Below are 27,561 nucleotides of genomic sequence, written 5' to 3' on the forward strand. Positions count from 1 at the left end.
AGGATATTTTACTTTTATTCATTTATTTTTTTTGCAGAGGTTATCTTTAACATGGCTTTCATTGGATTGAAGTAGAAACATAAGAATTAGAGTATATTTTCATTTTTGAAGTGACTTCATTTGTAGAAAAATTTAGTGTACTTAGAGCTATTTCCTGTTTCTTAGGGAATTTTGTCATTTGCATATACTCAGAGAAATTACAGTTACCCATAATAGGCATTAGTGTGGAGGGGTGATGAACCCCCAGGCTGAGAGCTTCCCTCCCGCCCCCCAACACTTGACTCTGCTGCAGGTGCCCTTGGTGTTATGACTTTGAGGCCCCAATTACTTTGACTTCTTTGTGTCAGTTTGTTTATTTTTAAAAATGAAAATGATGTGGCTGTTGGCTCTGCTTCCCTTCCAGATTACTGTTGTGAAAATAAATTGAGGTCATAGATATGAGTGTCTTATTTTTAAAAAAGTAAGGTAGAGTATTAATATTGTGAACTGTTAAAGGTTACTAAATGGAAATTAACAGTTACATGTAGAAAATCTTTTTAAGTATGAAAAATTTGAATGTGATTATAGCTTAATACCCCTGGAACAGTAGTAAGACATGGCTATCTTATATATTGTTTCTGAAAAAACTGGCAAGCAGAAAAGAAGTAGAAGCACAAGAAAAGAGAAAGAAGAAGTGGTGAAGGAAAGAAAATAAAACCAATTAGATGGTCTTGAAAGCATTGGAGTTTCTGGCACTACAGATTTTTTTTTCTTGGAAATATTTTAAAAGAATTATTAATCTATGGATTACTTAGAATGTAGTTTCTATTAAAAGGTGTTTACATTATTTTTAGTGTTTTTATACCCCAAGTTTTATATTCTTGCTGTGGAAAAGAAAATCTAGTTCTGATTTTTCCCTTCTCTAGAATTTTAGCCACTCATCTGGATGCCTTGGTGTGTGTGCTGTGAGGCTTAGGAAAACTGAAAGTGTTTCTTCTAACTCCATCAGGTTGGTTGGTTTTCGTTTTAACTCTCTTGCTCTTCAACCCACCAAGTGCATGTCATTGTCTTATCTCTGTTTGGGCTGAGATTTTTTGCATAGCCTTTTATTCTTGGTCTCCCAAAATGTATGCCTCGGCTTTTTATAAGTGCCAGGATAGTATTGAGCAAATGTGGTTACTGTACTTCTTTCTAGTATCTACGTTTTGAGAAGATTTTCCTATATCTTGAAAGAGAAATAATGGTTAGATGATAGTAAACTTACTATTTTTGTGTACATACTGTTGTTTTAGGTGTTATCTGCTTCTAGTGTGGTGGTCGTTATCTGTAATTAGATGATTTGGCCATCTTTTATCTAATGTTGCAGCTGCTGACTGTCTTTGTGTCTTAGTCTAGTGGAACGCGTTATATTTTCCTCGCACAATTTACTTATTCATTATTCAGTTCCTGGCTAAGTGACTGAGGGGGCTGTGTTCATGGCCTTTCACAATGATTAGTGACCTGTCCTTTAATCTTTAGAGCTAGCTCAACAGTTTTAATTCTCTGGCAGCCACTTTAACCTCTCATTTATTGCTTGGCTGACTCATCTGGAAACTACTTTTGTGTTCTCTTTATAGAATTGCAAATTATATTCTTTTGTGTCTTTAAGAAATGTTGCTTTTTACTTTGTAAACAATCGGCTTATTTAATTTCCCCTATAAATAATTTCTTTGATTTTCTAAAAAGGGATTGACCAGTCAGGCCAAAGAATAGCTATAGGGGGCATTTGCCATTATTTTTTCTTTTTTAAGATATTGAATGTAGGATGTAGCAGAAAGACCTGGGTTCATAGTCTTCACTATCTAATTCTTGTAAAATTATCCTCTCTGTGCTTTAGACCTCATAGTTATAAAATGGCTGTAGTATTACCTATATTAGAATCAAATGAGAGCATATAGGAAGGCCTAGTATAGTATGGGGTATAAATATAGCAAGTCCTTGAATAACTTTATCTACACTAATAAAAGAGAAACATGGTAATTGGCGTATGACCGCTACCCTTCCCATTGGCTAATCAGCATATCCTTATGCAAATTAATTGTCAGCCAAGATGGCGGCCAGCAGCCAGGCAGCTGGAAGTGAACATGAGGCTTGCTTGCTCCAGTGACTGCAAACTCCAACATTCCCCGCCTGACTTGCCAGCCTCTGAGCTGGCAGTTTGAAATATTCTAACAAATATAGAAGCTAAACAAAACCCCAGAAACCAGCTATCAGCCGGCTGGGATCTCAGAGCTGGAGTTATACATTGTTTCGATTATAGAACGCAAACAAACCAGATACCTGCTTTCAGCAGCAGAAGCCTCAGAGCTAGAGCCAGAGCTAAAGCTGGCCCAGAATAAAATAAAAAAAAGAGAAAAAAAAGGAGCAGTTGGGAGCTTCAGTCAACAACCACCAGCCTGAAAGCAGCCTTCAGCCCCTCACCCAGACTGGCCAGGCACCCCAGTGGGGACCCCCATCCTGAAGGGTGTGTGACCAGCTGCAAACAGCCATCATCCCCTCATCCAGGCTGGCCAGGCACCCCAGTGTGGACCCCTACCCTGATCCAGGACACCCTTCAGGGCAAACCAGTCGGCCCCCAGGCCTCTATCCTATATAGTAAAAGGGTAATATGCCTCCCAGCACCGGGATCAGCGGAGCCACGAGGCCTCCTGGCACCGGATCAGCGTGACAGGGGGCAGCGCCCAAAACCCCTGATCGCCCTGCGGCTCTGTGTATGACAGGGTGCGGCGTCCCAACCCCCTGATGGGCCCTACTCTGTGCGTGACAGGGGGTGGCGCCACAACCTCCCCATCGACCCTGCCTTGAGTGTGACAGGGGGCGGTGCCCCAACCCCCAAATCGGCCCTACCCTGAGCGTGACTGAGGGTGGCATTGCAACCTCCTAATCCGCCCTGCTCTGTGCATGACAGGGGGCAGCGCCCCAACTCCCCAATCAGCCCTGCTCTGAGCCCGACCAGGGGCTGCACCTAGGGATTGGGCCTGCCCTCTGCCACCCGGGAGCAGGCCTAAGCCAGCAGGTCGTTATCTCCTGAGGGGTCCCAGATTGCGAGAGGGCACAGGCCGGGCTGAGGGACACCCCCCCCCCCCCCCCCCCCGTGAGTGCACAAATTTTTGTGCACCGGGCCTCTTGTTTCATTATAATGTTGACAAGATACCTTAGGAACTTACCAGTTAGCCTATGGTAAAATTGGTTTTGTTTTATGTTGTTTTATTTAAAGAAGCGGTTCTCAACCTGTGGGTCGCGATTCCTTTGGGGGTTGAACGACCCTTTCACAGGGGTCGCCTAAGACCATCGGAAAACACATATACAATTACATATTGTTTTTGTGACTAATCACTATGCTTTAATTATGTTCAATTTTTAACAATGAAATTGGGGGTCACCACAACATGAGGAACTGTATTAAAGGGTCGCGGCATTAGGAAGGTTGAGAACCACTGACTGAAAGTCAAAGAACCTATCAACAATGTTAAGTGTGGACTTACTATATGTGCTTAGGTAACTATTCTTATTGTTGAGTTCTTCTCCTTCACTTTATTGTCATCATTGTTACAATTATGTGGTAAAGCCCAAAGGGAGCTTGTACAGGTGAGCTCAAAAAGAATGCAGTATTGATAAGGTCCCTTGGGGTTCATGTAAACGGACCACCTTAAGAAATTGTGTGTAGTTTATAGGTTCTTTGAGACACCATCCCTCTTCTTTAAGATGAGAAAATCCAGGCTTAGAGATAGGTAATCTCTAACCGAGATTACACAGATTTATGGAAGTAGGTTATAGTAATTGGTTACTAACAAGCTATTTATTTCTGGGAATATTGTTAGAGGTTTATGAAATACACAGTTTAACTTCAGACTTAATTGCTCTCAGAAGTAGGCAGTTATTATCTCTGCAAAAAAACAACATAAAAAATATTAACCACTTAAAAAAATTTTTTTCAGTATGTTTTTATTTTATGGATATGATGAAAAAATTCTCCTATGAAATCAGATTTTAAAGAACAGAAAGATATAGTGATTCATCATCCAGCTTCCTTTGCCTACACACAGACACACTTTACTGTCTTTCATTATGGAGCTGTAGGGGTTGGATGACAGCACATGAGGTGGCTTCTTGCTGTCACTTTGGGGATGATCGAAACTACTTATGATTACGTAAAACTGAATGAAATCTTTTTATGCAAGGATACTAAAAAAAATGTTTCTATTCAGAAACTACTCCAGCTCCTTGAATCTTTATCACGAAGTTCACATGAGGTGAAAACGTCCCGAGTGAGTGAAATATTTGAAACAACGAACAACATTTAAACATTTTATAATCTGAATTTAACTCTTCAGAACAGAGAATAAACATTTCCAAGAATACAGGATTCTGTTTAGGGGATTTGATTAAATCAGTAAAAACCATAGATAACAGTTGCTCAGAATATTTTGATTATTCTACCCAAAAAGGATTTATTTCCAGGTCATATAAATATATTGTGAGATATACATATGACTCAACTTTTTGCCTGAGATGCATTTCTGAAATGAGTAAATGTAATATTTTATTATTATTTTTAAATCCTCAGCTATGATATATTTATTGATTTTAGAAAGAGAAGAAGGGGGGGCGTGGGGAGAGAAAGAAACATTGATGTGAGAGACAAACATTGATCAGTTGCCTCCCATAAACATCTGACCAGGGATCAAACCCACTACTTAGATGTGTACCTTATCAGGAATTGAACCTGAAACCTTTTTGTGTGTGTGTGTGTGTGTGTGTGTGTGGAATGACAATCCAACCAACTGAGCCACCCAGATGGGGCAGTAAATGTAATATTTTAAATGTCATATGGAAGCTTGTCATTTGTGAATCCATCTATAAAGCAATATTTAACATCTAATATATCTTTTGTGCTATTGAAGATTTTTTTATTCACATGTCGATAAGGGAGGTCATGCAGTTCATTTCTTTTTTTAAGTTAGTATATGGGAGATACAATTATATTTTGAGGAAGGGTAAAGAAAAGGAGTTTGTATTATAACTTGAGAACATGGTTATTGTGGGGAGTATGTTATAGAACCACTAAAAATGGAGTGTTGATGAGCATTAATCAGGAACCAAATAATATGGATATAAATTTATAGTGTGCCTAATTGTCAATTTTGTAATTCTCCTTAGTAACTCAGAAGCAAATGTAGAGAAAATTGAGTATTCGTAGGTCAAAGTAAAGATAAGATTCCTATCCTCAAAAAGTTCATGGTTTGATTTTATAATTAGAATTATCTATTGTAAAACCCATTAGTGTGTAAGCTCCCTACAGACACAAGCAATCTGCTTCCAATGTATCTTATTCGATATTTTTCAAATCGTCTTAGAGTATTTAGCTCACTGCGTTAGAATATATATTGATTAAATTAAGTTGGCAGTATGGAGTCAAGTGCTTAAGGGAAAGACTGGGCTTTTATTCTTCTTACTAGGGGCCCAGTGCACGAAATTCATGCATGGACGGGTGGGGGGGGGGTGTGGAGGGCGGAGGGGGTGTGGTCTCTCAGCCCGACCGTCTCCAATTCGGGAGCCCTCAGGGGATGTGCTACTGACAGCTTGGGCCCACTCCCCATGGTTCTCTGCTCTCTGTGGGGCCTGCCTGCTCCAACCACCAGGATAGGCAAGCAGGCCCTGCTGGGTGCTGCCTGTGGGCCCCGCTTGCCTGCCTGTGGGTCGCCACCGCTCAGCAGGCCCTGCTGGGAGCTGTCTGCGGCCCTGCTTGCCTGTTCCCCAGTCTCCGCGGCGACCGCCCAGCAGGCCCCGCTGGGTGCTGCCTGCGGGCTCCACTTGCCTGCTCCCCAGTCTCCGCGGCGACTGCCCAGCAGGCCCTGCTGGGTGCTGCCTACGGCCCCGCTTGCCTGCTGGGCTCACGGTCCCAGGGTAATGCCGCCAGCGTCCTGCCCAGCCTCTATGGGTGCCGCCATCTTTGTTGCAGAGTGACGGTTAATTTGCATATTACTCTTTTATTAGATAGGATAGTGAGTGGTTAACAGCGCCTGACACACCTTACCTATAGAAGAATTATGTTATTTTTCTCTTCAGAAACCATATGAACAAGAAAAGATTTCAGAGTGAAATATTTAAAGTCTGATAAACTCAAAACCAAAACCACCAACCTATAAAATTCTGTATCCAGCATAATTATCCTTCAAAACTAAAGGAGAAATACTTTCTCAGATAAAACACCACAACTGGGAATTTGTCACCTGTACACTTGCCTTGAAAGAAATGTTAAAAGAAATATGACTTGTAAATATTCCAGTCTGTGGCTTGTCCTTGTATTCCTTAAAAGTGTTGTTTAGCACATTTTTATTGGCTCAAATATTTTGCTACCAAAGCTTGATATCAAAATATATTGTGCTTCAAATATTTCTGGAAATAGTATCTCTGAAATGATCATTTAATTTAAACTTGTTTTTAACCTTGTAGATGTATTGTTCTTTTATATTCAAAGTAATCACAAGCATAAATATTGGACTTGTATTTTCATGCAAAAGGTATGTGACCTTCCCAAGTAGATGTAGTTGTGTTAGGAGTAATGCCTGACCTTTCAATTTGAATTAATGACTCAGCACCCAGAAGATGTTCCTGATTATTGTTGCTTTGTTTTTGTAACATCCTGAGGAACAGGTTACCTTTCCATCACATTAGGGATCAATATTATCAAAAGGGCCTTAGTTTCATCTCTTGGACTGTTCTTAGTTTGGCACAGGACACTGTATAAATTACATACATACACAACCCCCCAAATCACTCCTTGGTTTGAAAATGGAATCTATGAATTGGCTTCTGTGTCCGTTTTTAGAGTTATTACCATGGTGATGAATAGTCTGCTTAGTTTTATGGTTGGCATGATTCTTCCGGGTTAGGTCACCTGTGTTTTCTTATTACCCATTGCTTACACTTTGGGTTAATTTTTCCATCCAGTTAAATTTCACTAAAAAGCAAGTAGTTAGAATGCAAGCTAGTGATTTAGTAGAATTAGCTGTATCCATGCTTTTAATCTGTTGATTATTTCCTTTCAATGCTAACTAGCATGAGCTTACTCATTTCACACAGCTTTAAAACTTCCCGTTGCAATCAGAACTGGTGGGGGATTATTATCCTATACTGCAGCTGTAAGTTTTTCATCATTTGTTGAGCAATATGGGAGAGGCAGAAGACAATGAACAAAAGCACCTTAATAAGGGAAATTAGACTTATCCATTCTTGATTTTAATAAGTCAACGTTTCAAGTACTTTGCCTTACTATATTTACATAAGCTGTGGCAGTGTGTCAGCTGTCTTAAAAGTTAAACCTCTAGGTATAGAAAACATTAAAAGAAATGTTAAGGTGTTTCAGTTAGGTTTAAAATATAACTGAAGAATGAGGAGGGATGAACACAAGCAAGACAATGAATCTGGGGTAATAAAATGAGTTGTTGATTTGGAGATATGTACTATATGCCAAGTGGTCAAACTGGATAGAATGACAGTTTCCTATTTGGGGGTTAGTGCTCCTCTTGCAAACCCAGCTGTATAAAGTCCTTCCTAGATGTTTAGAAATTAAATCAGGTAGGAAAATAGAGCCCCAGATGCTACAGGCCGCTTGAGCAATTTAGAACAGTGGTTACTAGTGTATAACTCCATTTTCACCAAACAAAATAATAATATTTCGCAAGTGGAATGATGAATTGAGAGAGCTAGTGAATTTCAAACCCTGAAAAAATACCACTTACTGAGTTACAGTCCTTGTTATCTATTTAATAATTTAAAACTAAGGAGTCATATTAGTTTAAATTAGTTTAGTGTCTTTTCTAACTCACAACTCATAATCAAGATGGTTTTCCATTTAATTAGTCTAAATTAAAGAGATTTTTCTTTCTTTTTTACTTCTGCATTATTAATACAATTGTAATAGTTATTTCTGCTTCTAGGATGACTGTGATTTCATTTATACCTAGTAAGTACATACTACATTGTAGGCACTCAGTAATCTTTATGTTATTCTTTCAGGAGGCAAAGGGAGCTCAGGATAACATACATTAAATAAAAAAAAGATAAAGCTACAGAATGACACTTCAAAACTTTATTGCCATCTCACTATTTTGAGGAATGCCCACTGTATCACCCATGTCTCTAGGAAGAAAGCATTGCGTGTATATGTAGGGATGTGTGTGTATATGTATGTACGTATATCTGTTTACTCTTTGCTGTCACTCTGTAGCCATCCAGGCTTTGGACAAACCTGGCACTACTCTCTTGACTGTTTTTCACAAACCAGCCTGGCATGTATCACTGTAGAACTTTTGTTCTAGTTCTTTTACTTGGACTTTGGCACATGCAGTATTTAAATTCTGCTGAGCCAGTGCTGCCTTCTCCAGTTGATTCCTTCCTCTCTTCCTTCCTTCCTTCCTTCCTTCCTTCCTTCCTTCCTTCCTTCCTTCCTTCCTTCCTTCCTTCCTTCCTTCCTTTGTCCCTCCCTCCCTCCGTCCCTCCCTCCCTCCCTCTCTTCCTTTCCTCCCTCCATCCCTGCCTTCCTCCCTTCCTTCCTTCCTTCCTTGCCAATCAGAGACTGGATTTTTTAATCCACAGATGATTACTAAATTCTCAGCCCCCTTTCCAAATTCCATCACTCTGTGGTCCTTGATAATAATCATCCCTTCTGTTGCTTGCTGTTTTTTTGCTTGTGATCTTTTTTTTTTGTCTTAGCAACAGGTTGCTTTGTTTTATATTTTTATTTATTCATTGTATTCTTGTATTTTAAATCTTTATTGTTGAGAGTATTACTGTGGTCCTCCCCGCTCCCCCCTGATTGCTCCTCCACCCAGTTCCTGCCCCATTCCAGGCCTTCACCACCTTATGGTCTGTGTATCTATAGGGAATACCCAAAATATGCATACACAGTATTTAGCTGATGGCCCAATTGATGTTTCTTTCTTTTCAGATTTAACCTATTGGAATTAATAATTATTCAAAGTGTGTATACATTTTTGAGGACACCCTGTATATCTGTAATCCAGATTAACTTTAGGGGCAATTTCTGTGTTTTATATATGAACCGATTAGCACACTCATGTATGCTAAATGAGACAAATTTCAACAAATGCTTAAGACACAATAAATTTATAATAATACTTGTTTATTGACAGAGTTTATGAATTTTTTTATCCTTACCCAAGGATATGTTTTTATTGATTTTAGAGAAGAGGGAGAGAGAGAGAGAAACACCACTGTGAAAGGGAGCCATCAATCAGTTGCCTCCCTGCGTGCTCTGGAATAAAACCAGAACTTCTTGGTGTACTGGGGACGCTCCAACCAACTGAGACACCCGGCCGGGGCCAGAGCTCATGGATTTAAAACATTCATATTTTTTCTTTATTCATATATTTTTTTCTACATTCATCGCTCTGTTCTTTAATGACGAATCAAGGTTGGGCTTGGCTGCTGTAATGAGATTCTACAAGTCTAATGTCCAAGGTCAGACTGTTGTAATGAATGAGGTGTCTACAAGTCTGATGTCCAGTCTGATATCCAAGGTTGGTACTGAGTAGTGGGTGAGTCACCACATGACTAAGAGTCATTGGTGTGACCTATTGTCTAATTTTTGACAGGGTAACAAAAGTATGAGAACAAAGAAGCACAGCAAGTGGAGCTGTTGTGTAAACTATACAGTGTGTGCATGCACATATACTCTCTGGCACATTTAGTGCTATGAGATAAAGTATGTTGCTGTTATCATTCCTGACAGTCCCCATAAATGAGTAGAAACAGGTTTAGAGATCTAGGAGGTAGGTATAAAATATGCTGGCTTATTCTGATTTATGGGCATGGATTCATGGGCTGGTGTTATCCTAATGGGGGCTTTATATGCATTAGCTCCTTAAAGTCACCCTTAGTTTCTTAAAAATGTATGGTCATGTCTGATTCTGTGCATGTCATTCTCAAATATGACAGTCTAGTCAAAGCCTTGATAATATAACTAATGTTTATAATTGTGTTCTATTAAAAGAACAGATTCTTATTGAACTTACTCAGATAATTCTATTGCCATGAAAATAAGAATACTCACTAAGAGTTTACAAATTTTGAAGGGATCAGCTAGGAAAAAAAAGATAAATGCTTCAGTTCTGTTTATAAAGGTATTAGAGGCCCGATGCACGAAAATTCGTGCAAGAGTAGGCCTTCCTTCCTCCGGCTGCTGGCACCAGCTTCCCTCTGGCATCCAGGACCCGGGACCCGGGCTGGCTTCCCTTGGACCACCCACAGGCACCTGAGACCTGGGCTGGCTTTCCTCGGGCCACCCGCAGGACCCAGGACCCGGACCGGCTTCCCTCCGGCCCCAGCTTCATCAGGAAGGACGTCCGAAATGACATCTGGAAGACGTCCGGTCTAATTAGCATATTACCCTTTTATTATTATAGATAATTTATCAAATTGCTATAAGTTATAGGTGGCTTAAGAGAAAAGAAAAAGATTTTCTCAAATTTGGAAAACAAAACATTAAAGAACCAGTAATGCTTCAAACAAAAGTCATAAAAATTATAATTATCCACATCAGTTCTATGTAATTATTCTTATGCTGCTCAATTTTTGATTAGCAGTTTTATGAGTCCATCCACTTCTTTATTAGTTCTGGAATTCTTAGTCCAGTGGCATGGTCTCAAAGTTATAGAGGTGATGCCATCATGGAGCTTTCTCACAGTGACTGATTGTCAATACTTTCAAGGAAGAATCAGTAAGTCAATAACTGTGATGACAAATGACTTAAAAGTAGTCATGGTTAAAGTTCTGATGAGAGTTCATTTGATAAGGGGGTTTAGTTATTTCTGTGGCATACAACAATTTAAGATAATAATTGGACAACAAGGGTATTGACAGATATCTATGAACTTCATATATCCTAGAATACTTAAATTTAAAAAATATATATTTTATTGATTTTAGAGAGAAAGGGAGAGGGAGAGAGAGAGAGAGAGAAACATCAATGATGAGAGAGAATCATTGATTGGCTGCCTCTTGCATGCCCCCTTCTGGGGATCAAGCCCACAACCCAGGCATGTGCCCTTGGCCAGAATTGAACCTGGGACCCTTCAGTCCGCAGGCCAATGCTCTATCCACTCAGCCAAACAAGCTAGGGCTAGAATACCTAAATTAATATGATATAGCCATACACATACAATCTATAAGAGTTATCATCACTATTTATTTGAAAGTGCTTCACATATAATTTAACATACCAAATACATCTAATTATTTTAACAGCTTTAATTTATAAGGTGAAAGAGATTTTCCAGGGTCCCTCTGGGAAACCTCAAAATTAGTTTGAGGTGAAACAGATTTTATTTGGAATTTGATGTTAGAAAATTTTCCAAAAATATAAAAAGGTTTGGACACGTGACTAAATAGAATCACAGATCATTATGAAACAAGGCTTAATTACTTAACCTAAATGAAAAAGATTTTCAAAGGCTATATAGTTGTGAACAGAACTTAGCTCTTTTAATATTGAGAAGACTCAGTTTCCTTAAGTTATCAAAGACCTGAAAGTACTATGTGAAGCACAGAAACTTATTCTAAGGTACAGCATCTTGTTTTCTGAGACAGATTTCTTAAAAGGTACAGAAAACTCAGAGGAGTAGTGATGTTTTTTAACATTTATTACTTAACATTAATAAGGTGCTATGCTCTTTACATGCATTATTTTATTCAGTCTCTGAGGAAGATACTATATTTTCATTTCACAGATAAGCAAAACACTTAGTGAAGTAACTTGGCCAGAGTCATATATCTGTCAGTAATAGCTCTAGTATTTGAACCTGTCTTGCATTGCACTTGAGTTCTTTATAACTATGTTTTATGGCCTACATGAATGATTTGTTTAAGGTCATGTAATTCTAAATTGTAGAGCCAAGGGAAAATAATTAAGGTTTTCGGTTTCAAATCCATGGCTTTTTTGACCACAACTTGCCACCTCTTGACATAGGGTTATTGAATCTATTTCCCAAAGCTCCATGTCAGGAATACTGAAAAATTAGATACTATTGTTAGGATTATCATTAAAAGGTCTTGAAACTGCAAACTGAAAGGTTAAGAATTGGTTTGGAGAATTAACATTTTATTGACTGAAAATACACTTGAAAGATGTTATTTAATATTTTGCCTAAGCCAGGGCAAACCTTCATTATATTAACACTTTTCAGCCAAAGGCCATATCTAAATTCTGCTGCCTGGGCAGGCGCTAGTTCAGTGAGATTCAAAGATGGTAAGTCACTTTTAAAATGGATACATCCTCTGGCAGTTAATGTCAGTGCATCTCTGTGGCGTTCAGCTCAGATCATGTCGAAGTGTTGCCATAATGGCTTTAGTTATGTGACCATAGTTCTCAATTTCATTGACACAGCTTGTCTGGCTTAGCCACCTCACCATACATATTTATTGGTAACATGCAAGCTTCAAGGATCATTTGATGTGCAAATTTAATTGCAGGTTTTATTTTAAGTGATGACATAAGCTGTATCATTCTAACAATTATTTACACAGTTTTTTCTAGACTGCTACTCTGAAAACAGGCCTTTCATTCTGATTTAATTGTTCAGAGCTGCTTGCTCAGTATTAATTAGCTTGTTAAGGTAATATATAATGAGTCTTCTAGTAGAGTCAGGCTTTGAAATTAAACTTGGGCATTTCTGCTGATTTTTTGGTAAGATAGTACCTTATCAACATTCACAATTCATTTTCTCTATTGCTGATTGTTCCCCTCCCTTTCTTCCTTCCTCCCTTTCTTCCTAGTGCCACAGCGCATGATTATATTTAGGGAGGTTAAGTCTCATTAACTGTCTAATGTGATATTTCCTGACTGTATTACAGAGTTAAGGTAAAAATGCTCTGGGAAGCTTTGGTACTCTTATATGAAATGCCGTTTTCTTTCCAAATGGCACTAAGAGCCTAGAAGTTCCCATGCTTTTAATAAGCGAAAATAGTCCAGTCCTTTTTTTTTTTTTTTTTTTTTTTTTTTTTAAGGAGCTTAACCTTTCTATGGATAACACAGCTTTTGGGTATGATGTTATGTTCAAAAAATGCTGTTTTATAAAGAACATCTTGTCAGCTCTTTTGATATGCATTCAGCAAACCAGTTATGCCGTGTGCTAGCACTATCTTGAGTTAGGTGAAAGGTGAAATCTTAATGATGGGAAATGTTGGTAGTATATGCCAAAAGCTTCCATTTTCAATGTCTCTAAGAAATTCTTTGTATCTATTGTGTTTCAGCAGAGTCTGTATTTAAATAGGAAAATTTCAGCAGAAATTGGAGGTTCTGTCAAAGGGTTGTTTGATAATTTGTGAGGTGAATTTACAGATGTCCTAGCAACTAATAATTTCTCCTCATTTATCATTAGGTTGTCTATTTGGTAATTTAACTTTTCTGGAAATTTATCATTGTATGTTGAAAAGAGTAAAACTGACATTTACTATGTTTTAGCCAAAATCTAATTAAGTAGTTTTTCTCTTTTTAAATTTGAATTTGAATGAGATCTTATAAATTTGTCTTATTGATCTCATTTTACAGGTGAGGAAATGGAGGCTGAGGGAGGTTAGGTTACTTGCTCAAGGTTACAGAGCTATTAAGTGGCAGACTTGGTGCGTGAAAACAAGCCTTGGTTTCCTAGTGCTGAGGTCTTTACGCTTTACATGAATAGAAATCAGAAATCACTCTTTTCTCTTTCTTCTACCATTTTCTTCAAATTTTTTGACTTTTTGATTGACATTGCCAAATAAGATTGTGATATATTGTAACGATACAGTGATTCCTAGGTTGAAAATGATATTTAAAATCCATAATCAAATGTATTTGTTTGGTTTTTCTGTTAGTATAGGCCTAAACGTTGTCAATTTAAGGCAAAATTACATTACCATTTTGTTCATTTTTATACCCTGTTACACCATTTTGCAGTTCATCTTTGTGAAATTAGTATTTCCCTAACTTATAAAAGACTCAAGCCAGTTGTGGACCTGAAGATTTAATTATGATCTCACTCTCCCACTCTGTGGGAAGAATGAATAATGTTGGCCCTGATGTTTTTATTTATTCACCCCAAGCAGTGCCCATTTGTATATTTTTTGTTTTCTGTCTTTAATCCAGTTTCTATGACCAAACAATAGCTCAAACCCAAAGTGACTCACTTAATCTTTTTTTATATTAACCAATTAGTTCTCCCTCTCATTCACATACCATGCATGTTTGCCCTTTTGTATGCCTATAATATATTAGTAGTTAGACATGATTCTCCCAAAATAGGAATTAATATTGCATCTCCTATTCCTTCTCCAGATAAGTTGTTAAAACATTTGGTTGGTCATTCTACCCAAACAAATTTAGCTAGTTTAGCTTATATGTAATTGAGATTTGGTCATATGTAGTTCAGAGTTTCTTCTAGAAACCTCGTTTGGATTTTGTCTTGTTAGTAGCTCATTAATTTCTTATTCCTATTTAAAAAAAAGGTTTTAAAGTTAGAAAGATAAGAAGGGTTGGTTTAGAGAAGAGAAAGCAGATAGTGAATCTTAGGAGAGGAAGGAACGATACATAAATGAGGAACTGAGTTTGAAGTGTACAGGAACTGAGAGTCAAGTTCTGCTATATTTCCAAGATGAATGGATTGTGACATTGCTGATCCATTATTCTTGGCTGTCCTAATGATTTATGTGAATGACTTCATGTCATTTTGGATCCAGTGATCTTAGTTGATAGGTTTAGCTATAGCCTGTCCTATCTGCCAGCATATTTGTGGTTACAATGTGTGGAATGTAGAGCAAGGTTACTCATAGAGATGTGTGTGTGTGCATGTGTGCTGTTTCTAACTTCCTTCAGTGATTAATGGAAAAATGTGTGGTAATCAAATCTATAATGTTCCAAACATACAACGTTTATGGTTAGTTCTGTTAATTGCCCTGTCTTAGAAGGGTGAGGGAATAAATACCCCATGAGCATTGCTTAGATTGAGCCATGTCACTGGTGTCCTGAGTATGCATATGAATAATTAAGGTGTTAGTCATTGCAGCTTTTTGTGAGTATTCTGCATAATGATTAGTCATATATCAGCATGTACCAGATTAGCCTTTTATGAAACTACTAGAGGCCTGGGTAGGGTCCCTAGACTTGGCCGATCAGGGCCTTCCGGCTGCCAGCCAGGGCCTCCCTTCCCTGGTTGCCAGCTGCCGGCTGGGGCCTTCCTTCATTCCCCGCCGCCCCCTCGTGGTCAGCACACGTAATAGCGAGCGATCAAACTCCTGGTCTCCCAGTCGAACTCCCACGAGGACAGTTTGCATATTAGGCTTTTATATATATAGACTAGAGGTCTGGTGCACGGGATTTGTGCACTGGTGTGTGTGTGGGGGGGGGGCATGGCCTGTAGGGATGGCCTAGTTGTGGGAGCACCGCTCATCCCAGTCAGCTGAGCGGCCATGGGTCTGCCCTCTGAGCAGCTCCCGCTGTGGGAGTGCTGCTTATCCCTGTCAGCTGAGTGGTGCTCCCACCGTGGGAGCGCACTGACCACCAGGGGGCAGCTCCTGTGTTGAGTGTCTGCCCCCTGGTGATCAGTGCTCATCATAGCAACTGGTCGCCTGGTCGTTCTGGTCATTCCGCCATTCCGTCACTGGGCTTTTATTATATAGCATCATTGACATCTTTACCATTGATTCGGAGCCAGAAAGTGTATCAGAATTCTGTTATTTTAACAGTAGGATATTAAATATACTTGTTAACTTATTAGGAAAATGACGTCTTAGAAGAATAAATGGGTCTATTTCTAAACAGTAACATTTCTGACAGTTAGCAGACCCATTGTCCTAAGAGATAATATCTTTAAAATGACAGGGGTTGGAGTTGGGATACACTTTAATAGTCCTTTCAGTTCAATGATACATTGAAATGTTGGGTTGGAATTTTGTGATTATATTTTGCATTTTTAAAAAGGCTTTCCCTTGTATTAGTACTTTATATTGTTCTCTACATTGGTTCCAAAACTTTATTATTTTTCTCTTCTCACTTCCTTGATAATGCTGCCCCACATCCTGCCCTTTTTTCCTGATGTCCTTCTGTTGCAGGCAGTCTGGGTTCCCTGGGATAGAGACTCTGAGGTGGAAATTAGTGTGCAGGAAGTATGTTGGAAGGTTCTCTTAGGATCAACCCCTGTGGAAAGAAGGGAAGGAAGAAACCAGAATGGGCAGAGAGGAAGTTAGGCTGCCATGCAGTCTAAGTGGGGATATGACCCCTTGGGGAGCTCTGAAACGGGACTGGCTCTTCACCATTGTCTCTAGCTGAGGAGAGGGTCCAAGTCTTTACATTCCCCATGTCAGTCTGTTATTGTCAAAATTGGGGTATCCTCTTTCAAGTGCTGGGGGTGGGGTCCTTATGATATCTCGAGAAAAATAATTTTCTGAGACTAGCATGGGAGGATGAGTGATTTTTATTTGCATGGAATTACATCCCTGGGTTTCCAAAGTCCCATCCAGTCATAGAAGTGCAGCTGGGGTTTCAGTAAAGCTAAAAAAAAGCCACTGTCCAGAGTTTCTTTTCCATGTAGCAGCTGGGTCCAGTTCAGCATCAGGCCAGTTACAGTTCATTAGTCCATTGTGTGTGAGGGTCCATATGGCCTTGGGCCATGTGGGTGAATGCAGGGAAGCACGCCCCAAGCAACCACAGTCCCAAGGGTCCCCAAAGCACAAGAGCACAAGAGAGTGAATTTCTTTGTTCAGGGAATTAAGTACCCCAAATTTTGCCCTCTTGCAGTGGCATGCCAATTCTGGCCAATGACCTGTTCCCAGGTGTGACTGACAGCAAGCACCTTCCCAACCTCACCCCAACTTTAGTGGGCATGTGTCTATTCTCCCTGTCCAGTCCCTTCCCTCAGCGATTTGCGGAGAATAGACTGTGGCTTCCTGGGAAGTGTAAAGCTGTAGTTCCTGGTGAAGCTGCCCAAATGACATGCCTATAATATCTGGCCTTTCCTTTGCTCCTTTCTTGTTATTAATAACTAGGTTAATTACAACGGTATCAAACCCATCTTTGGATATGGGCTGCCTTGGGAAGGGCGCATGAGCTTTTGTGAGCAGACTCTTTAGCCAAGGACATTCTCAAGAAAGCTGATGGCTGAGGGCTGTATGCTGGTAGCACTGTAGCAACTGGTGAATAAACCTTTCAGTGCTGAAAATGGTATCTTATGGTACAACACTGTTTCCACTTCACTTCTTTGCAAGAGTGCTGGAAATGGTTCAGAATGGCCTGGGGGATGGGTCAGAATTTCCTGGAATGGGGAGTTGGAGGATATACTGGTCAGGAGCTTGAAAGATGGTAGAGAAAAGTTGGTGTGGAGTAGGTTCTGACAGATAACTGAGTTCTGGCATTGATTATTATTTTTCTAAAAAGATTTTAAATTTCTATCTATAGTGACACTGTTTCCTTTTTAAGTTACAGAAACCTGATGAAAACTCTGGGTGGTCATTTCAGAGCAGTGTGCATATCTGTAATTATATAAATCCTGTTTGGTTTTTTAAAACCTACCTATTTATTCAGTTTTCTATTCTCTCTCTCTCTCTCTCTCTCTATACACACACACACACACACACACACACACACACACACACACACACACGTGGCCCGGTGCACGAATTCATGTACATTGAAAGGAAATTAATTAGAAGAAATATTTTAATATCACTATTTGCCCTTTCTCTATAATAAAAGTGTCAACCAAATTCACTATCGACGACAGATGGAAACACATGTGTGCGATTAGCGCCAGCGAGAGCTTTATATGTATCATGCATGTGCAAGTCCACTTAGCCTTTTATAGATATAGAATAAACTTGCTTAATTAGACCTGCTTTCTGATTTAGCTAAACTTTTTCCAGCCCAGTGAAGCATCCCAACTTCTCTTTCAGGTAATTGTCAGAAACCCAGCAGTAAATATCAACACGAAGCAGATTATTATTATAGATCACACAGGGAGAACAAAGGGTAAAATATTTAACTGCAGCAGTGTTTGACTATATTCTGTGCAGTGACAAAACCTGAAGTCATTTTCAAGGTCCACCATTTCTTACTTCTTTTCAGATGAGTCAAGTTTCTAAGCTTTCTAAATGTCCATTTTCTGGCTAATGAAAAGAAAATAGGATTCCACCAAGTCTCCTATCTACCTATTCCAGGACTTCTGTGAGGATCAAATGAGATAAGGCACAGAAAACGCTTCATAGACGTTTGGTTAAAGTGTAAAATGTTTCCACCTGTGTTCCTATTAACTCCAAGTAAGCTAGCTAGTCGCTAGGGAGAGGAAGCCAGGCATTGCTACGTGAGGTCATTACCCAGCACCCACAGCGACCATTTCCTGGCTGGGCTGGGCTATGGGCTGCATTTTGCGCCATGGGGTCTCTGCAGTCTCTGCTGGGATTTGGTGGGTTGTCGCTCCAGGGTCGTGGTGGGGCCCGTGTCCCACTTGGGGGAAGCTGTGTGTTGCTTTCTGGGTGCCAGGTCCATGTTGCCATTTCTCTGTGCTCATCACAGCAGCTCCTGCATTGAGCGTCTGTCCCCTGGTGGTCAGTGCGCATCATAGCGATCTTTAGGAAGGTGGAAAGGACACTTAGTATATTAGCCTTTTATATAGATAGATTTTATTGTTGATAGTATTACGGATGTCTTCCATTTCCCCCCCTTTACTCCCCTTCTCCCAGTCCCTACCTGCCCCACCCCCCAGGTCTTTACCACCCTATTGCCCGTGTCCATGGGCTGTGCATATAAGTATATAAGTTCTTGGTTTCTCTCTTCTTGTCCAGTTTTCTATTCTTTATAGGCTTTTTTCCTTCCTCCATCTCTTTAATGTGCTTTTATTTTTGCATCTTCATATTAAAAAATAGTTGAGTGCTAAGTTTTGTTTGATATATCTATTAATGCTCAATCACAGTAAATCATTTCCTTACATATTTTGTAATTCCTAAATTATAAACTCATCTTCAAGGGGATTGTTTTTTTGTTTTTGTTTTGTTTGGGTTACTTTTCTAGCTTGTAAAAATCCCATGTGGCCTTGTTTATGGAGTGTTATTTATAATGGTTTTCTGTTTTGTTTATTCCAAATAGTCCAAGGATATCACTAGCCCAGGACCCAGTTTATTTAATTTCTTAGCTTGGAGATTCTCGTACAAATAAGATTCAAACCTCAAAACTGTTGTGTCACAGGTGTAGGCTTGTAATTTCTGGATGTAGCATTTCCCCTGCCCTCTCATCCAGACTCTCAGGGACAAGGTCCCTTGAAGTCTTTCTAAGACAAGGGTGGGTTTTTTCTGCTCCACTCAACATTTTTAACTGCGATTACAGCCCTTTGAAGATGGCTCTGGTTTTATGGAAGACCTCGGTACCAACTTTATACCTGCCCAAGACCTCTTCTGTCCCCTGCTTAGCATCAGGCTGCTACCTACAGTTGTTCGGGTTTTTCTTCAGAAAAGCAAAGCCAGAAATCTAGCTCTCTTGAGAGAGCACTTTATTCTGATTTCTTCTTGAGAGAGGCATTTCCTTACCAATTTCAAGTAGCAGTAAGCGCTAAAGAGACCCCAGTGACCATTCCTGGCAGCCACAGTTGACAGTATTTGCTTTTGTGCTTACCACTTTGTCCATGTTCTATAATTTTCTTTATAGCAAGTACCCTATGTATTTAATTTTTAAAATTTGTTACACTCCTTTTCATCCTTTCTGTTTATAGGAAAGTCTTCTTCACTAGCTTAGTTGGCCCAATTGCTATATCCGAAATTCCTACAACTTACTGATTAATCTCTAGTACTCAGATTCCACCTCTTTAAAATGGGAGTAATAATAGTGTCTGTCTGTATAGTGTTAGTTTAGAGCACGTAGTAAGTTCTCTGTCAGTGTTAATCATCATTATTTGCATCATTTAAAGCTTTAATCTGCCACCTTAGGGAAGAGTTAGAAATGCAGTAGTGGCTGTGTTTACTTACTTAACAAGAAGAGGAAGTCTTAGTTAACTCCCTAGAGAAACCAAAGGAGAAACTTTGTTCAGCATGGTACATTGCTGAGACTGAAGCATCCAGCTCCACCCTCTCTGTTGATAAGCCAAAGGTCATTTGGCACCAAGAGTGAAGTGAGAGAAATGCCCTCTCAGTATTGCCTGGAGGACTTCGTAGCGGAGTTTTGCCTGGACTGTGTGGGTAGGTAAGTTGGAGTTTGTGAAATATTTTCTTTGCTAAGGAGGGCTCTCAAAGGCATAATTATTATTGAGGATATTTGTAGAGCTTTCAGTCTCTATAAGCTCTTTAATAATCTTTTAAATTCCCATTTGGAATTCCAAGTGGATTCTGAATTTGGTGAAATCGGGTCCTGCCTCCTGGCTTCTTGCTTATGGAGATGGAGATTTAAAGGATTTTCTCCCCTTAGGTCAGGGTGTTTAAGAGAATAAGTTCTTCCCCAGCTTAGCTAAGAAGATACCTGTTCACTGTTAACAGTTGGGAAAGTACAGACATATCAGACTTTCAGAAAGTTATTTTTAAATTAATATGATATGCAAAAGACTGTGATTATCCCATAAATATTAACTGCTTTGGGTTGTTTACACAATGTTAGTTGTACTATGAAAATTTGCTTATTAACTGAGTTCAGCTTCTTACGTTGTTATTGGCTTTGATTCCACAGACTTAACACTGCCAAATTTCTGTGTAAACATTTTCTTGGGCCTGAAATGTAGTGAATATGTGTATTTAAAGTTTTTTTTTTTTTAAAAACCCTGTATATTAATGGAACTTGTAAACATTTAAATAGTCAATTAATGGAAGTTTTAAAAGAACAACTTTAAAAAAATCCAATTTTGTAGTTTTGATGTTTTAAATATAAAATTTGACCTCAGTGACAAATATATGTAATTCTTAATATATTTTTGTAGTTCTTATCAATTTGTTAATTTAATTTAAGTCAGAAAGAGCCTTTTGGTTATTGCTCAGTTACTAGGAATTGGGTGCAAGGCTAAGTTTTAGTATTTAGAAATAAATATTATATCGCTAGATAGAGAACAAAAGTAAATAACTGGTTACATCCATGTTTTGGTGCTGGGAAATGTAATACATTCTTGCGTTCAAGTGCCGTGGTTATGGCTGTATTGATCCTTTTTGAAATACAGTCTTGAAAATGTTGATTTTCCTTTGAAGTGTCTTTTTATTAATAAGACTTCCTACATTATAGGAGAATTATCAATGTACACAAATTTTTAATGGCACTTAATGCAACTTTGGTAGCATCAGTAGGTGAGGTGGCTTGAGATGTTTATGGCCTGATTTCGTTTTACCCTGTGACAAAGCTTTGGTTAGCTTTACAGGCCAAATTTTAAGGCAGATGTTAGCTGAGTATGAATTTCCTATGTGCCCTGGGAATGGTATATAAAATATTTGTTCTTTGCCCACCCTATTCTCACCTAAAGGAGGCTATTGTACCTGGAGTGCTTTAAAAGTTTCTGTTTTTCAACAGCTACCTTTGGAAACAGTTCTTCAGTTTAAGTAAATTGCACATAAGAGGAAATGACTATAGAGAGGATAAGACATTTAGACTCATTTTTTATGTACATAATTCTGAAATAAGTTATGTAGAGAAATCTCCTTTTTAGTTTATTTTTCAATGAAATTGTGTCATTAATTCATCAAGGTAGGTATGAGCTTTCCTTAGGGGAATTTCCTTGGAGTTTTAAGGGGAACATAAATCAGCTCATTATATTTTAGTCTTGTAAGTAATAATTTAGTTGAATTGTATAAAAATTTTATGTAGGTGATAATGATAAAATAGGTGATCATGTGTTTTTGATTATTTACCTTACAGGATAGTTCTAATTTAATTAAACAACTATTTTTTAAAATTTTAGAGTTAAGTTTGTGAATGTGTTTTTTTAAAAAAAAAATTTCTACTGATTTCAGAGAGGAAGGGAGAGGGAGAGATAGAAGTATCAATGATGAGAGAGAATCATTGATTGGCTGCCTCCTGCATGCCCCCTACTGGGGTTTGAGCCCACAACCTGGGCATGTGTCCTCACTGGGAATTGAACAGTGACCTCCTGGTTCATAGGTCGACGCTCAACCATTGAACCACACTAGCAGGCTGTGTATGTATTTTTAATTGTTTAATTTGATATGAAAGCACTTAAAAACAGACTTTTCAGCTATGTGAAGAAATTACGCTTTTTTATTTTAGTTCAAAGTTGTGGCATTTGTATACAGAATCTTGTGTATAGAATATATTAACTAGATTTTGGAATTTGATTAGAAGAAACTTGTGATAGTTTTAATTCTTAATATATTTTTTAAAATTTAAGGCAATCTGTGAAGTATTTTCTCTCTGTACTTGCTAATGTAAAATCTGAGCTGAACTGCTATGTGTGTTTCTTAAACTTGCCATCGATCTCACACGAACGTTTGTCCAAGAAGGCTTTGCTTTTAGGAACATTTCTATAGTTTCTTGAATATTAAGAATGCATTATGGGAGATATTTATGTAATTCAGGGTCATATTATTTAGCTCTACTAATTATGCAATTCTAACAGTCATATTTAAAAATCTGACAATATTATTTATTACTATTAGTATTGCATTCTTTGTTTTTCTTCATTGTTTCTAAAAAAAAATACTTTTCCCTCATTTGCATGTAATTTTTCTTTACTCCACTGTTTTATACAATTTACCGGACCATGCAACACAGTTAGTATCCATTAAGTAGAGCCCATGCATATCAATCTTGGACACAAAGCCTGGGATTGTAGTTGGAAAAAGCCCTCCTGCTGCTCTTCCCTCTCCTTCCAAAGACTTGAATGTAGTCTCTCAATTTATTCAAAGCCTGGGTTTGTGAAAGCCAGTTGGTCTCCTTTCTGCCCATTCATAACTGATGTCGCACTCTTCTGGATAAAAATTGTCACTGGCGTTCCCATTTCTCATCATTTAAAACTCAAAGTCTGAGATGTAACTTATCATTTGTAGCCACGTAGCTCATTTTATGGCTTAAGCTTCTTGATTTTTATGCTTTACACCTCCCACTTCCCATCTTTCTCTTTACCTATACCACAATTGGAGTTTCTGCCTCATATCCAAAATTTACATCATCCTTCAGGTCTACCAATCACCCCCATTAAATTTCTTCTGGCCCTCTCTTCCAACATTAAAAGTAATCTATTATGTATTTTCTGCATTTTCTTCAGGTACTTCCTGTTCTGTCTTGTGTTAATGTTATTTTTACATGTGTTACAATGTTTTACACCTCCTATGTAACTTTCTGACTTTAAATGATCCACTGAGTTAAGTCTCTATCTCTTATTGGATGTGGGTTCATCTTGTATCTCCCATGCCGCCTTGTATTCAGTAGATGCTCATTGTAAATACTGGGTGACTGAATAAATAGAATGACTGACATGATAGTGAGTTATTGACCGTAAGACTTTTCACTGCTCTGTTGAAATGGACATTTAGGAACAGAGAATCAACTAGAGATCTAAACAAGTATGGTGTGGTTCTCTGAATCAGAGCTGCTGCCCGCAGTGAAAGCTGAAGAAACAAAGAGTGGTCTTAGATGATGTTTAGTGGCTTAAGACTGACAAGGAAAGAATGACTTTTTCTAGGTAAAAGCTTTGGGCGGAATAGGTAATTGGAGAATAACATTTGCTTTGTAACAGTGACTACAGTTTTGAGTCAGAACGTTTTTCAAAAGTTCATAGTTTTGGAATAGTACTGTCAGTTCTGCTATCATGCTTGCTTTGAAAATGAGATATTGTTGATATTAGGGAACAATTTGAGTATAATATAAATCTTACATTTGTTATGCGTGATTTTATCTGAGCGATTGTAGGTGAACATAGGAAACTTCACCAAGCCACGTAGGATACACAAGCACACATCTGAGATATCTTCTAGCTACCTTACTTCACTGCATACTGTAAGCTATAGCCATCATATCTCATTTTATAACTTTCCCTTCCATTTCAGGTAACTCTTCTCCCATCATTTCACAATAACTCACCAGCTGCAGCCCTTTGGACAGCCAATTCTAGAAGCAAAGTTCATGTCTTTTTCAAGGTAAGGTGCCATATTGCAGTTTTTTATTTTCTTTTAACCATTTAACACAGCGGTTCTCAACCTGTGGGTCACGACCCCTTTGGCGGTCGAACGACCCTTCCACAGGGGTCGCCTAACACCATCCTGCATATCAGATATTTACATTACGATTCATAACAGTAGCAACATTACAGTTATGAAGTTGCAACGAAACTAATTTTATGGTTGGGTCACAACATGAGGAACTGTATTTAAAGGGCCAGAAGGTTGAGAACCACTGATTTAACATATGTAAAACTGTTCTATGGTCTTTATTAGGTTCCTTTCTTATTTTATGTGTCACACCATTTCCCCCATAAGCCCTGAGGTTTTAATGATATGATTTGCATAGCATTGTGGTTTTCTGGAATGCGTATGTTGCATTATAACAGAACTGACTGTACTAATTGGTAACATACAAAGTATGAGCTGATAGTTTTTTTTTCTCTCTCTCTCTCACTCTCTTTTTCTTCTTCATTTCAACTTTCCCTCTCCCCTCTCTTTTATTGCTGAAAGACACTAAATAGTCCCTGTAAGGAGGAACCCAGTACCACAGAGCAAAATGTCAAAGAACTTGTTTGATGAGTATTATAAAAAAAAGGGAGGCATATCTTTACCAGTGGAAACATAGATAGGCTCAAATGCAAGTAGAGACGGAGAAGTTAACAATAAAAGGCCTGTGGCCCCTGGAGTAAAAATACATCTTACCCTTAAGTAATAATAATTACGTTTAACATTTTTGAAGCCTTTGCTATGTAGTAGGTACTATGATAAGTTCTGGACATGGATTATGCCACGTAATTTTTATAAACACTATAAAGTAGGTGTTATTACTGTATTTTACAGATGAGGAATAAATGGCTTACAGGGGTTAACTTGCCCAAGGTGGATAACTCATAAATGGCAGAGCCTGTTCTTAAATCAAGTGTAACATCTATAGACCTTCATGGTCTCTCAGGGTATTTTGTAGATTGTAAATAAATAACTTCCACATGTGTATTTCCTCTGCACTTAACTGTGTCTGGTTGGCATCACTATTTTAACCCCTATTATAGATGAAGAAAGAAAGAAAGGTACGCAGCCTAAGAAATACCCAGATGGTCAGAGGTAGAGCTATAACAGAAACTAACAACACAGTTTTATCCCATTGGGATTATACATAAAAAGGGAGAAAAATTGGATAGTTAGCAATAAGGGGGTGAGCTGAACTAAGGAAGAAGAGAAGAAATGATTGCGTTGGAAGTTGGGGACAAAAAGGTGAACTTATCAGAATATGCTACAGTTGGAAGTAGGGAGCTTACTGGAGAATAAGCAGGAGGGGACTCAAAATCTATGGCACATGAAGCCTAATCAGATTCTATAAAGAAACTCAAGCTAGCACCAATTTATACACAGAAATATCATAAGATAAATTTGAGGTCATGAGCATAATAAATTGATTATGTGGTAAATTCCGATTTGTAGTAGGCTCAGGGAAAAAAAAACACACACAGGAAAAAGAGAGGAAAGACTTCAAAAGGCTTTATTTGTTCTTTTATAGTACATATATACTAGAGGCCCGGTGCACAAAAATTTGTGCACTGGGGTCGGGGGAGAGGGTCCCTCAGCCCATCCTGTGCCCTCTCGCAGTCTGGGACCCCTCGGGAGATAACGACCTGCTGGCTTAGGCCTGCTCCCGGGTGGCAGAGGGCAGGCCCAATCCCTAGGTGCAGCCCCTGATCGGACTCAGAGCAGGGCTGATTGGGGAGTTGGGGCACTGCCCCCTGTCATGCACAGAGCAGGGCGGATCGGGAGGTTGCGATGCCACCCCTAGTCACGCTCAGGGTACAGCCGATTGGGGGTTGGGGCGCCGTCCCCGTCACACTCAAGGCAAGGTCGATAGGGAGGTTGCGGCGCCACCCCCTGTCACACACAGAGCAGGTCCCATCAGGGGGTTGGGGCGCTGCCACCTGTCATGCACAGAGCAGGGCCCATCAGGGGGGTTGGGGTCCGTACCCTGTCACACACAGAGCAGGGCCGATCAGGGGTTTGAGGAGCTCCCCTGTCATGCACAGAGCAGGGCCGATCAGGGGGTTGAGGAGCTCCCCCCATCACGCACAGAGTAGGGCCGATAGGGGAGTTGGGGCACCACCCCCTGTCACACACAGAGCAGGGCGGATTAGGGGGTTGGGGCGCCGCCACTCTCACACTCAGGGCAGGGCCAATGGGGAGGTTATGGCTCTACCCCATCACACACAGAGCAGGGCCGGTGGCGGGGGCGGGGGCGCGCCGCACCCTGTCACACACAGAGCAGGGCTGATCAGGGGGTTGGGGCACTCCCCTCTGTCACACTCAGGGCAGAGCTGATGGGGAGGTTGTGGCTCCACCCCGTCACACACAGAGCCGCAGGGCGATCAGGGGGTTGGGGAGCTCCCCCCTATTAGGCACAGAGCAGGGCTGATCAGGGGGTTGGGGCACCTTCCCCTGTCACAAACAGAGCAGGGCGGATAGGGAGGTTGTGGCCCCGGCCCCTGTCACACACAGAGCCGCAGGGCGATCAGGGGGTTTGGGCGCTGCCCCCTGTCACGCTGATCCCGGTGCCGGGAGGCCTTGCGGCTCCGTTGATCCTGGTGCTGGGAGGCATATTACCCTTTTACTATATAGGATAGAGGCCTGGTGCACTGGTGGGGGCCGGCTGGTTTGCCCTGAAGGGTGTCCTGGTTCAGGGTGCGGGTCCCCACTGGGGTGCCTGGCCAGTCTGGGTGAGGGACTGAGGGCCGTTTTCAGGCTGGCGGGTGACTGAGGCTCCCAACCTGTCCTTTTTTTCTTTTTCTTTTTATTCTGGGCCAGCTTTAGCTCTGAGGCTCAGCTCCAGCCGGCTGCTGAAAGCAGGTTTCTGGCCTTTGTTTACCTTCTGTATTTGAAACAATGTTTCGGTCCTGCTGGCTGAAGCCCAGGGTTTTGTTTAGCTTCTATATTTGTTACAATGTTTCTTAGAGAGCAGCTGAGAGGCTGGTAAGGCAGGCGGGGAACCTTGGCTTCCTCCATCACTGAAGCAATCAAGCCTCCCTGTTTGCATCAGCTTCCTGGCTGCCGGCCGCGATCTTGGTTGGCAGTTAATTTGCATATCTCCCTGATTATCCAATGGGAAGGGTAGCGGATGTACCGCTAATTACCATGTTTCTCTTTTATTAGATAGGATTGCTATTTCTTTAGGTAGTCAGTTACCTCACATGTAAACACATGTTTAATCAGTGTTTGTTAAACTGGAGGTTTCATAAACAGTAGAGAGAATAGTTCTTCAATTGAGTGTTGATTAAGAGCCAAATATTATACAGGTAATACAATAAGTAATGGTGAATGTTAAGAATTAATGAGTGTTTTTTAACCTAAAGCAGGGGGTCAGCACACTGTTTTCTAGGGGCCATGAATGGTTTTTACATT

The 27,561-nt window shown here is 39.8% G+C and overlaps 1 protein-coding gene across 4 annotated transcripts in view; it reads left to right on the forward strand.

The window, feature by feature from the left end:
• The window catches only part of EPS8 (EGFR pathway substrate 8, signaling adaptor), a 168,672-nt gene that overhangs the window by 43,291 nt on the left and 97,820 nt on the right, over window positions 1-27,561 (forward strand). For 2 of the 4 annotated variants that reach the window (XM_070410641.1, XM_070410637.1), the window contains exon 2: window positions 24,031-24,120. The gene's annotated coding sequence lies outside the window, so the exon portion shown is untranslated. Of the gene's footprint in view, window positions 1-20,173; window positions 20,237-24,030; window positions 24,121-27,561 lie in introns of those variants that run through there. The other 2 variants (XM_070410639.1, XM_070410638.1) reach the window with 2 other exon arrangements.

The sequence above is a fragment of the Myotis yumanensis genome, unplaced genomic scaffold (genome assembly GCF_028538775.1).
Source record: "Myotis yumanensis isolate MYYU_CA2020_CCGP unplaced genomic scaffold, mMyoYum1.0.hap1 SCAF_3, whole genome shotgun sequence".
Classification (NCBI taxonomy): Eukaryota; Metazoa; Chordata; class Mammalia; order Chiroptera; family Vespertilionidae; genus Myotis; species Myotis yumanensis.